A 12,051-nucleotide genomic window follows, 5' to 3' on the forward strand; every position below is an offset into this window, starting at 1 on the left:
TAGCATATCTTATATAAAACTATAAGGAAAAGTAAGAAGACAAAAAGAAGTGATATATGCAATATATTTACACAAAATAGCTCCAACACACACACGTACATATATACATATGTATATGCAAAAAAGAAACATACACGACAAACATACGACTCCCTTTTGCTAAGTCACAAAGCTCAAAAGCTGTAGTTAGACTTTGAGCTCCCTCTTACTAATACCCTTTCCACGTTCCCTGTATAATCAGCCCACATTTAAGCCAACTGTGACAATTTATCTGCTAAATTGATTCAAACCTTTATTCATGGAGGTGCTTATTTTTAGTTGCTGTAGAATTCCACTCACTTCTACCACTGAATGCAGAATAATCCTGCTAGGCTCCAGACAAGCTTCCCATTACCTTCCTTGTATAACAGCAGCCTGATTATCCCTTAATAATCAGAACCAATAAGTAATGATACAGTAATTCCCTTCTTTATCTATCTGTTGGCTAAGTGGTACTAGGAACCTGTAAGTGGCCAGGTTATTGCTTCAACTTCCCCTGATGGAAGTGTTTCTGATATGGGAACTTGGACCTCTAAACTAGAAGAGTGCAAATGATAGGGTTGGGAGTAAATATTGATTTTCTAGACCAATAATACACTAGCTATCAGATAAATAGTACCATGTTAATCAGTTTCTATCACTGTGACAAAATACTAAGGAAATAAACTTAAAGGAAGAGCTGTCTGTTCGAGTCCATAATGAGCTCGCTCCAGTAATTTAGGTCTAGGGCAAGGCTGAGGATGACGCTTGATGGAAATGGCTGAGGAAAATCATTCACCCCATGCCAGCCAGGAAGCAGAAAAGGGAAACTGCCAGACAATAAGGGGTCAGGACCAGAAATTATCTTCCCATGCATGGCCTATGATCCAAGCCTTCCAACTGCGCCCCATGCCCTGACCTCATCAGTGAATTAATCCACTTGATGAAGTTAAACTCCCCATGACCCCATCACTTTCCAAAAATCCCATCAACTGGCAACCACACTTTTGACATATGCATTCTGGAGTCATTTCAAATATGAACCATAAAATGTATCATATATGGTTTGCTGATTTTGAGTACTTATTGCATCTTGCTTCTAGATAAAATGAGGGACAGAGGAAGATCAGTGAATGCTATGAGTGTGACATATTCTCTCATTTTTATTTCTTTTTTCTTTATTCTCATTTAAGCTATATAATAAAAATTCTTTGATCAGAATAAAAATATTTGTGCGATAGCAAGACAGTGAATAATGCATTCAATAAGTCCACAGATGGCGGTGCTGGCAGAAGCATCGCTGACAGAGAAAAGAAGACCCATATCCACAGTTTGCATCTATTCCAGGAAAAGAAAAAAAAAAAAAAAAAAAAAATGCTGCCCCCTCAACGATGGAAAGAGTCCAATGTAATCAACTCACCACCAGGTGGCTGGCTGATCCTCCTGAGAGATGTGGCCATATCGGGAGACCCAACTCCAGTCTCTGCCATTTATGTTGACATGTTGACATGCTGGGCACTCAGCAGTAGCAGTAAGATCAGTCTTGGTGAAGGAGCCATTCCGTGGAGCTCATGAATAATAACATCATCCCTGTTAACATGGCTACGTTGTTGATTAGCAAGTTGTGGAGTATCTGGGGGAAAAGCCAGAAACAAGCCTCAGACTAGATCATCTAGTGCCTGTGATTGCTGAATCTTCTCTGCAGATGACACCTTTGGTGAGCAGTCATATGGGTAAGAATTAACCTGAACATTATGCCAACTCCAAAATGTTTAAACACATACTTATTTCCAAGAACTCTCCCTGTCGCCAAGCCTATAATCTGGATCTTACCAATTTCATGACCATTCATTCACTTTTTGTCACTGTTTACTTTAGCTCTGCAGCTCTAGATATCTCTCAAAATTCTGCCTATAGCTAAGTTTTTCCTTTTAAGTCTTCTTGGGCCCCTTCTGACAGGCAGCAGCAATGCATTCCAATATGCTCCCATATCATCATGCAGAGTCATCCATGAATCAAAGGACCCAATATTGTTTCTCTCTAGTCAAGTGATTATAAGCACAGTCCCATTAGCCCATAAATGTGGGGTGAAAAGTAGGCAAGAGTATACAGGCCAAGAAGGCTGGTACTGAATCTTAAAGTATAAGAATCACTGGAAAATCTTTGCTGATGACTTCAGCTGTCACCAAGGAAATTTATCCTCAGGAGGATGTTCAGAAAGTACTGGCACAGCCCTGTACATGGCTGGTACAAGGTCCACACACCTGCCCACAGCAGCCTCCGAAACTCTAGGCTTTGCTTTTCCTTTTGGCTTCCAAATCTCATAAAAATACTTCTTTTTGGCCAAATCTATTGGAGAACTTGCTAAGGAGAGACTCTGGGAAATGTAGTTTGAAAAATCAAGATCACAAGATTAAGGCATAAGAGTGAACAGTTGCTGTCAAAGAAAAATTATTGAAAAAAGTTAACAAAGTTTATTTGATCAAAGAACAATTCATGCATTGGTCCACACTCAGCAGCAGAAGAGATTCAGAGATTCTGCCCTGCAATGTGGGTAGAAAGCATTGATAGAAATTACATGGAAATAAAAGACAGAAATAGCTTAAAAGATTACAGCTGGCAGTGTGCCTTATTTGCTTATGGAATGATCAGTTGACTGCCTGTGATTGGCTGAAGCTGAGTTTCTTATGGTTGGCTGAGATTTTACTGCTAATTATACTCCTAAATTAGGTTTTCAGTTTGTTTAGCTACTAACAAACTGCAAAGTTAGGTTGCAGTTGCTTACACAGGGGCCCAAAGTATGGAAACACCTTCAAACCAGAGGTCCCTCCTTATTTAATGTAAGATCAGTAGTTCCCTGGTGCTTAATATTCAGAAAGGGGCATGGATTGTATAGTGTTGACCATAGAAACAGAGTGCTTGTAGTGTATTTAATAAAGACGTAGGATCCCTATGACAAAGCACAGCCCAGGACAATTCCTCAGTGTAAGTTATAGGAGAAGAGAAAGCTAGAAATATAAGCCCTTAATATATGACCAGATCCTCATTTACTTACAAGAAACTAAGGCCCAGAGAGAAGATAAAACTTTCTTAAAATCATATAACTACTGACACAGTCACAACTTGAACCCATAAAATATTTAAAAATTCTGTGGCTGCAGTTTGAATTACTCTGAAAAGTCTTGCCAAAGCATAAGTCATTCCTCCCAAACACCATGCTCTTGGATTCACTCTTCTAAACCCTGGACCCTGCTCAGTGACTCCAGGTAACACCTGTGCACATTAACAAATTGTACCCAAAAGATTAAAGTACCCAAGGCACTCTGCCTTCAGTGGGAAGGGATTTTAATTTCTAAAACACTCAGATATCAAACAGATCTCCTTTTCAAGTTTTTCTTCTTTCTTCTAGTCTCTGCAGTAAGGCTTCAATCCTTCCGTCATCAGAAAAGAACATTCTCTCCTCTGAGATAAAACCAAACCTCCACTTATCATCCAAACAGATCATGATTTTACGACCACCCTAGACTCTGCCTGGATGTGCTGCCTAAACAAGACTTCCTTTTTCCTGGTCTACAACAACCTCAGAAGCACAGCAAGCCTCTGAGCTGCAAATCCTTTTTTTTTTCTTTCTTTTTTTTTTTTTTTTTTTTTTCTTTTTCTTTTTGCCTCACAAATCTGTTCCCACTGCTTCACCATTCTGGCTTATTATCTCTGCCCAGATAAACATTAGCATAGCATATTATCATATCTAAAACCCAATCATACTTCAATTTCCCTGGTTTCAGATTAGGGTAACTTAATCCTTTGGAGGAGAGAAAATCTGGCAACATTTCTGTCTTTAGTGATAAGAATGAGATTGCCATTTTGCCAAGCCCCCAAGAGGAATAAAAGCACTATGTTAAATTGTGCTTTGTCCAGCACCTGTCCACACCAGCCCTTGGGAGAGCTGCGAGGGGCCTAAGGAGCAGCAGGCTGGTGATGAGCATAGTAACATCAGAGCCTGGGCTGCAGCGTCCCATCCTTTGGAAAAAACAGCTCTGCACTATGTGATTGAGCAGTGGGACCAGTGAAGACTGTTATATTGTCCCTTTATCTAATGTAGATATTCACTTCCACTGGGATACATGGATGAATGTGTCTCAGTGATGCATGTGCACAGGTAGAGAAAGATGGAATGCCCCAGGAAAGTATTGGGCTCTCCTTAGGATTATGTGTCATGGAAGGAGGACATGGCTGCATGGCTGGGGCCCCAGCTATTGCTAGCAGCTTCCTGGATATAACCAACTGGATTAGCTGCTCATCTTCCTTAAGGTCAGTGGGGTAGCACTGAAAAGGAGATGGGAATGAGAGATCTGGAAAGGGAGAGAGGCTGAGAATTTTGCGTTCCATACACCCCATGTTCTCTTGTGCTTAAGAGCTCATCTTTTAAATGGACAGAGGAAAGTTCAGGGATCGGGAAAGTCTGGACAGTCTGAGTTTGGATTTTACTATGCAATGTCCCCTTTTCTATGCTACTTGTACAATTTCCCTCAGGCCAGGCAGTTGCTGGAAGAAGGTGATTTGGCTGAACTCACAGTGAGTACGGAGAGCCTGCCAAGGCTTATTTCTGATTCATCTCCAGAACTTGTCCATTTTCCCAATAGAACAAACACCAAAATAGAATTTCACAGCTCTCTAACTGACAGGAAGAGAAAAAGTCCCTGTTCAGCTTAAAATGGTTTTTCAGTAAGAGGCTCCAGAGAATTCTTGAAGAGATTGGCATTGGCCATGCGTAGGCCAGAAAGTACGCTTTCCAATTATCTGACATCCTCTTCCAACACATCCAGGGCACTTTTTGCATCTCATTTGCATCGAATTTATTTTAGCACATTTTTATTACTCCTTTATTATTCTCTTTTCAGTTCCAAACTTTCAATAATGGAGAGTTATTATGTTAAGTAATTCTATGCTGATAAGCAACCACTACAATCTGCATCTGTCTCTACTCTCCATAAACTACCCACTTCCTCCCCAATAGCACACATAGAGATATCTCCACCTGTCATCCCCATCACTGGCACGAAGTATTTTATATAGTATCACTGAGACTTGGAAAGAATCTGAATCATAAAAAGGTGCTCCTCAAACGTACTTAGGAATTTTTTTTAACATCTAGCATTCCATTTGTTAATAGAAATAACTTTATAATAGAGCATTCAGTAAAATACTTTGTTGTTTTATACATCAGCAATTTCTACCACAATAGTAAAACATTTGGATTTCGGATTTTGATGAAGAAAAGAAGACATGGAAATGCAGAGCGCTCATTAAGGCAGAAAACAAGAGAAAGGATGTGAAAGTAGACCAAGAGAGAACCTGGAGGAACTACGTAATCTCTTTCAAGTTTCCATCAGAGTATAATGTACCACAGTCAGCATGCTTACTGACTTCACCTTCAAATTCTCATTTCTGAAATCTCATCAATTATCCATGCCTCTTAGTTATCCTCAACCTCAGGCCACTCCTAGAATTTTGAAGATGTTTTTAAAAACCTAATTCCCCTGTGCTCATTGACCCACACAGAATTTTTTCACCAGGTTGGGAGAACTCCCCACTGAGAGGGAATTACCATGTTCACACAGAGAGGTTAACGACCATGGGGAAAGGCTAACAGTTCCTTTTGTACCTCTCATGCTTAGACTCTAGACTAAGACTAAATGTGTGAGCAAACTTTAGGCAATGCCAAACAGGTGAAAAATGAGCTGTGAACCACCCCCTGCTGGAGAAGGCAAGGCCTCTGGTTAAATCATAATGGCACAGTTGATGCAACTGCAGGAGGAAGCTTGCCCCACTAATCCCTCAGGAGAAACTGCCCATGTACAATGCCTCCACCTCATTAGAGCTTGAGTTCATTTATTAAATATTGAGTGCATCATATGGTTCTCTTTGGTGCAGAAGAGCAGAGTCCTTGTTCTTGGAGGAGGATGCTGTGTATCCTCCTGAGAAAGTCCAGTTGGCTGTGCTAATTGCTAACAGATTTTGCACACACTGTTATTTCTTCATCTGCCCAGGAAGTACATGCTGCACCACAGGAGATGTGGGACAGAACTTCGTTGCTAGGAGTCTTAATGATAGTGGCAATTAATTATTCACATCAGTAAAAGGAAAAAAAAAAAACTTAATGAGCGGCCTAGCAGTGGCACCTACTCTAGGTAGCTGAGTAAGATGAGGAAAAATTATGGAAACCTCTGGTCATTTAATCTATCCCTTGACCTTTAGGTGGAATCATGCATCATGACAAAGCCATCATGACAAAGGACCTTGGATGAGACTCTCATTCACAGATAATGGAAAACTGACGTCTGGAACAAGGAAATAACTTGCCTAAGACACAAAGAAAGTGAGTATTCCCTGGAGTGTTACTATCTGCTACATTCTAAGTTTTATACCCATGTGCTCATTTAACCTTAATAACTCTGTAAGGCAGATGCTGAGCAATGCATCTTGGCCAATTACTAGTTACACTGATGGTCTTGCTTATATGGAAATTCACTTGAGACTACTTCCTCCCACTTCTGTGTGTACAACCTGTTTGCCCTTTCTCCCCACACAGCTCCCTGAACCAGTGGCTGCCAGCTTGAAGAGGAAACAAGTAATCCAGAGTGAACCCAGACTTTTTTTAACCTATTATTGAAGCCACAGGGCAGAAAGAGTCCATTTAGATGAGTTCTCTCCATGACTGACCATAACCAGTCTAGAGTCGGTGTTCTTGGGACCTCTGTTTGTTTCTTGACTTTCAGTGACTATTGTGTCACACTCAACATAAATTTCCTTTTGGTTAGGCTAGTTCTAGGGAGTTTCTGCTGCTTGAAATCATAACCTCTCTGTCTAACACAATAAAATATTATTCAGGCTTAACAAAAGAAATTCTGACACACTACATGAGTAAACCTAGAGGAAATTATGCTAAGTGAAATAAGCCAATTATCAAAAGACCAATATTCATTCGACTTAATTGTGATTGTAAAAATCACAGAGACAGTAGAATGGTTGGTTTTAGGGGCTGGGTGAAAGGAAGATGAAGAGTTAGCATTTCCTGGGAATAGGTGATCAGTTTTATAAGATGAAAAGAGCTTAAGAAATTGATGGTGATAATGGTTGCACAATATGATGAACTCACTTAATACCACTGATTGTGCACTTAAAAATGGTTAATGTGTTTGTATCATACCCCATTTATACATATATATATATACACCTTTTATGTTTTATGTATCAGTTAAAGAAATAAATGGTTAAATTGGCAAGTTTTGTTATGTATATCTTGCTGTGAAATAATAGTTATAAAAGTAATATTTTTTAAATTTCCCTATGCATATCTATGGGTTCATATCTACATGTTGAATTGAAACAATACAGGTAAAAGAGTTCTAGTAAGGAGATAAGGAAAAGGAGAGGAGTTAGCCTTCTATAACTGGGAATGGGAAGGAATATATACCTTCTACTGGGAATTACAAGGTTATCTTCTGATCCTAAAGTAGTAGTAATAAACATAAGTGATGTCAATTAGTATTAAACTAACATCTGAGCTGTGTCTAGGTCCTGGCTCCTGAGCACTCTACATGCATGCAGACTCCCTGAAGGTTGGTCATGGCTTCTCATGAATGGCTGATATACCAAAATGGACTACTGGATTCTTAACAACTCTGAAAGACAGATACTATTATTATGCCTATTTTACAAATGAAAACACTAGGATATAGGTTAACTCACTAGTTCAATATCACCTAGCAAGGAAGAGGCAGAGCCAAGTTTGAACTCAAAGAGTATATCTTTCTAGCCCATGATCTAAGTGGTGGATGGCCAATAGACTATGTAGTTCCCACCTTATCTTTAAAGACTTTAAAAAGAAATTTTCAGAATTTTTGAGGGAAAACTTGGTAGATATCAACAAACAGCAAAATCTCCTATACAAGAAAAGGTCTTAAGATAACTTTATAAAGAAAAGTAATAATTATCACTAACAATTTTAATCTATGGAATTTAAGACACTGCCTAAGTAGTCCAACAACTCTGAGTACATTCTGATCTTCACCTCAATGAGAAGGGCCATAGATAAGAATTCAGCATAGATTTTGGTACATCAGTATAGATTTTTGTACCATTTTGGTACATTGGCCATGTGTGAGATTCTGTGGGCAGTGTTCAGGAGCCAATAAGCATTAGACTTTTGGGAGTTAATAGATACCAGCAATATTTTATATAACCATTATGATCAAATGTTATCCTATAAAATGAAATAATAATCAGAATGTTCAATTGCAAAACTCTGATCCAGGTGTGGGGCACACATGCCTGTAACCTCAGTGCTCTGAGAGGGTGATGCAGAAGGATAGCAAGTTTGGGTTCACACTGAGCAATTCTGAACTTAGCAAAACCTTATCTTAAAATATAAAATAAACAAAGGGCTGGGGATATAACTCAACGTGAAGGTCGTAGGTTGAATTTCTACAAATGGAAAAAAATCCTTGTTGCTTTAATCCTTTTTTTGTTTGTTTGTTTGTTTGTTTGATTGATTGATTGATTGATTGATTGATTTGTACTACAAATCAGTACCCAGAATGAGCCATGATTCTACACAACTTAAAATTCATGTGAAACTTAGAGCTATTCAGTACATAGCCAGGCCATAGCCATCCATGTTATCATCTCTAAAATTTGAGTAGAAAACACAGAACCCTTTCCTAGATGAGAGAGGAGGGCTGATTGGAATGAACAGAGGACACATACAAAATGGACTATTTCTGTAGTTGGAGAAAAAGGAATCATAAGGGTCATAGAGCTGAATAGTCATTCCAGATACTAACTGCCTAAAGAGAAAGATATTGTTTTAATAAATTCATGCCAACTTTTGGCTTCTGTTTCAAGACATATGTAGGAATAAGAATTGAAATATAATATATTAGAGTTCAGTGTCTGAAGTATCTGGCTTGCAGCCTTGTTTCCTGTGAAAACTATTCAAGGAATAAGTTGATTCCCTATTTTTATTAAAGGTTGCCAAATAGATAATTCGTTTTCAGCATCCTGACTTTATAATCAAGAGAATATAAAGGAGAAGTAAATAGGATTGGGAAAGTAGAGGAGAAGAAAAGAACATAAGAGACACTGTCTGCACGTTTGACTTCAACGAGTAAGCAAACTACAGAAGCTCCTTATCTTATGATGGGGTCACGTGCCCAATAAACCCATCATAGGTTGCAAATATCAAAAGTGATAAATGTTTTCCACACCCCTAACCTGATGAACATCATAGCTCAGCAACACAGTTCACTAGAGTGTCGGATATTTCCTCTAAAAATCACAAGGGCTGACTGGGTGCTGTACTAGATCCCGCAGCCCAGCGTGGGGGAGGGTATCACAAGGCATATTGCTGGCCCAGAAAAAAGGTAAAATTCAAATTTGAAGTGTGGTTTTTTCACTCAGTGCATATCACTTTCACGCAACTGTCAAATTTAAAAATTCTGAATTGGGCCATTCTAAGTTAGGGACAGCCTGTAAAGAATTTTGAAAACCTAAGACCTAGGAATTGCTTTGCATTCTCTTTCTGTCTTTTGCCCATTATAAGACACTGTAAAACCCAGGGCCATTAGGATGGATTGGCTACACTCCTGATATTTGTTTATAGTATCTTTGCTCACAGAGAAAAATTATACTGATGCATGGTGGAGAGAGAGGTGCATGAAGAGATTCTGGGAAAGAGAAGAGCTCAAGGTTTAGAAAGACAACTAGGTGTTAAAAACACCATACCATACTTTATCAAGCATCTCTTTCATGAATTCCCAGAGACTACATCCAAATCCACTTATTTAACATGTCTAATATTCATTCACACCACTGTATTTTCTTTTATGTTTGTTCCTAACCGTGTAGTATAGACAACTTATACTTTTATAGTACTTTATCATGTATCAGGTATATTCTCACTTAATATGCCTCCAGGTCCTCCAAGCAGTCCCACTGGCAGGTATCATTACAAGTAAGAACAACAAATTTCATGAAGACTGACATTTTGGTCAAAATGTGAGAAGGATCTATCTGGTTGTGCTATATGTCCGTATGTTCACTCTCTCCATCCTCCCACAGTGGACTCTGCAATTTTGGTTGCTAGAATCCAATCACCTCTTTTCATGTAATCAAACCTATTTCTCCTGATAACATTTCATCTACTCCTCCTTTCACTCTTTATCCATGTGCTGAGGTTAAGCTGACTTCTTCTTTAGTGGTACGACTCAGGTCTGCCTCCCGAGTGTTACATTCCCTTAGAATGGGTGAATAATCCAATCAGCACTCACAATCTGATGAGGTAAGCTGAAAGAAATGAGAGATCTCCTTTCCACTATACTTGAACCACACAAGATGGAGGCTTCTAATATTTACTGTACAGCAGTTGATATTTAAAACAAGTGTAATGGAGAGGAGGGTTGAGGGTCCAGATGGGATTTTGTAAGTCCCTGGGTTGAATTCACATTCATACAGAGGATGGCCTTTTGTCTTTTCAGTTAAATAAAACAATGTGCTTTTCTTTTTTATATTAATTTGAATTTTTTCTCATTTGTCTTAACTAATGTATCATCTAATATCTAGGATATTCTCCAGGACAATAAAAGAAAAACAGGATAATCTTCTCAAACAGAAGATGAATACATAAAAAACCTTATGGCCAAAACTCCAACTCAAGTATTCTGTCCACAAATTCAGGACTCTTTTTCTGGACCATCACGGTGCCTTTCTCTGTCTCCTTGTTCACATGATGTGAGCTTGAGTATCTCTCACATCCTTCTCTACCTGACCAAATTTACTCATGCTCTACTGACAAACCTCTCTTCTTTGAACCAATAGCATTATTATTTATTTAACTACAACAGATTTGTAATTACATAGAATGTGATTGCCATTCTTGTTTATAATATTAGATTCTAAGGTATATATGTACAGGAACTTGTTCTTTTACAGCATCTGTATTCCTAAAAGCTCCTTGGATAATGGGAATATACTCTAAATGCTCAACATTTTTCATAGGATTTACAAAAATAAAAGCCGTACAAATGGAAAGGGATGATACAGTGGCCAGACAGTCAAATGATGAAATAGAGACGTGATGGAGATACACCTTTTGGTGACCATACTATTGACTCTGAAACAATGTATACTTTAGGAATTTTTTCCAGAAATGTGGCACCTAATTTGGAGGTGGTACTTTCTAAATTTTATTGTCATTAGTGCATGCTTTCAGGACATAATCATTCTGTTCATCACAGGGAGTTAGTACGCATGCCTAACACATCTTAATTCTGTTTTGTCTTCCCTCCCCTCCTATCCCTCTCCCAAATTTGAATTTTACCTTTTTTCTGGGCCTCTCCCTACCCCCAGGTCTTTGTCTTCTTTACAAAGATCTATCTCCATGTTTCATATTATTTCTCTCTTTAATTAATTTCCACTTTGCATTTCTCATATAAGAGAAAGTATGATATTTAGGCTTATGTGTCTCATTTATTTCACTACAGCTTGTGGTGCTTCCATAGTTCCTACAAATGACTTGCTACCTCTGAAGCTGAAAACTAAGAATCTATGGAATATAATAGAACCCCAAGACCACAGTAGGTCTTGAACAAGTTTTTTTAATGAAACCCAATCAAGACTTAGGCCCAAAACCAAGATTTTTCTCCATGGAGTATTCCTAGAACTACTTTGCTATTGATAATAAATAATCTAAAACATCTTTCATATTTTATAGTTCATATTTTATTCATGTTAACAAAAAATAGTTAGAAATAACCACTTTGTCAAATATCTACCATGTGCTAGACATTGCCAGACAGAGAGATATTTTGCATATATTATTTCCAATTCTTAAAAGAAGCTGCAAAGTATGGATTATTACTGACATTTTAAAATATGAAAGAAGACCTGGAAGAGTTTAAGTGGAAGTTCTGTTTGGGGAACCAGAAAGCCAAATAAACCTCCCCAGCAGAAATCACACAGAAATATAGGCTA

Source organism: Cavia porcellus, unplaced genomic scaffold, assembly GCF_034190915.1.
Source record: "Cavia porcellus strain 051 isolate PalLab524CR breed Dunkin Hartley unplaced genomic scaffold, mCavPor4.1 scaffold_15, whole genome shotgun sequence".
In the NCBI taxonomy this organism is placed as follows: Eukaryota; Metazoa; Chordata; class Mammalia; order Rodentia; family Caviidae; genus Cavia; species Cavia porcellus.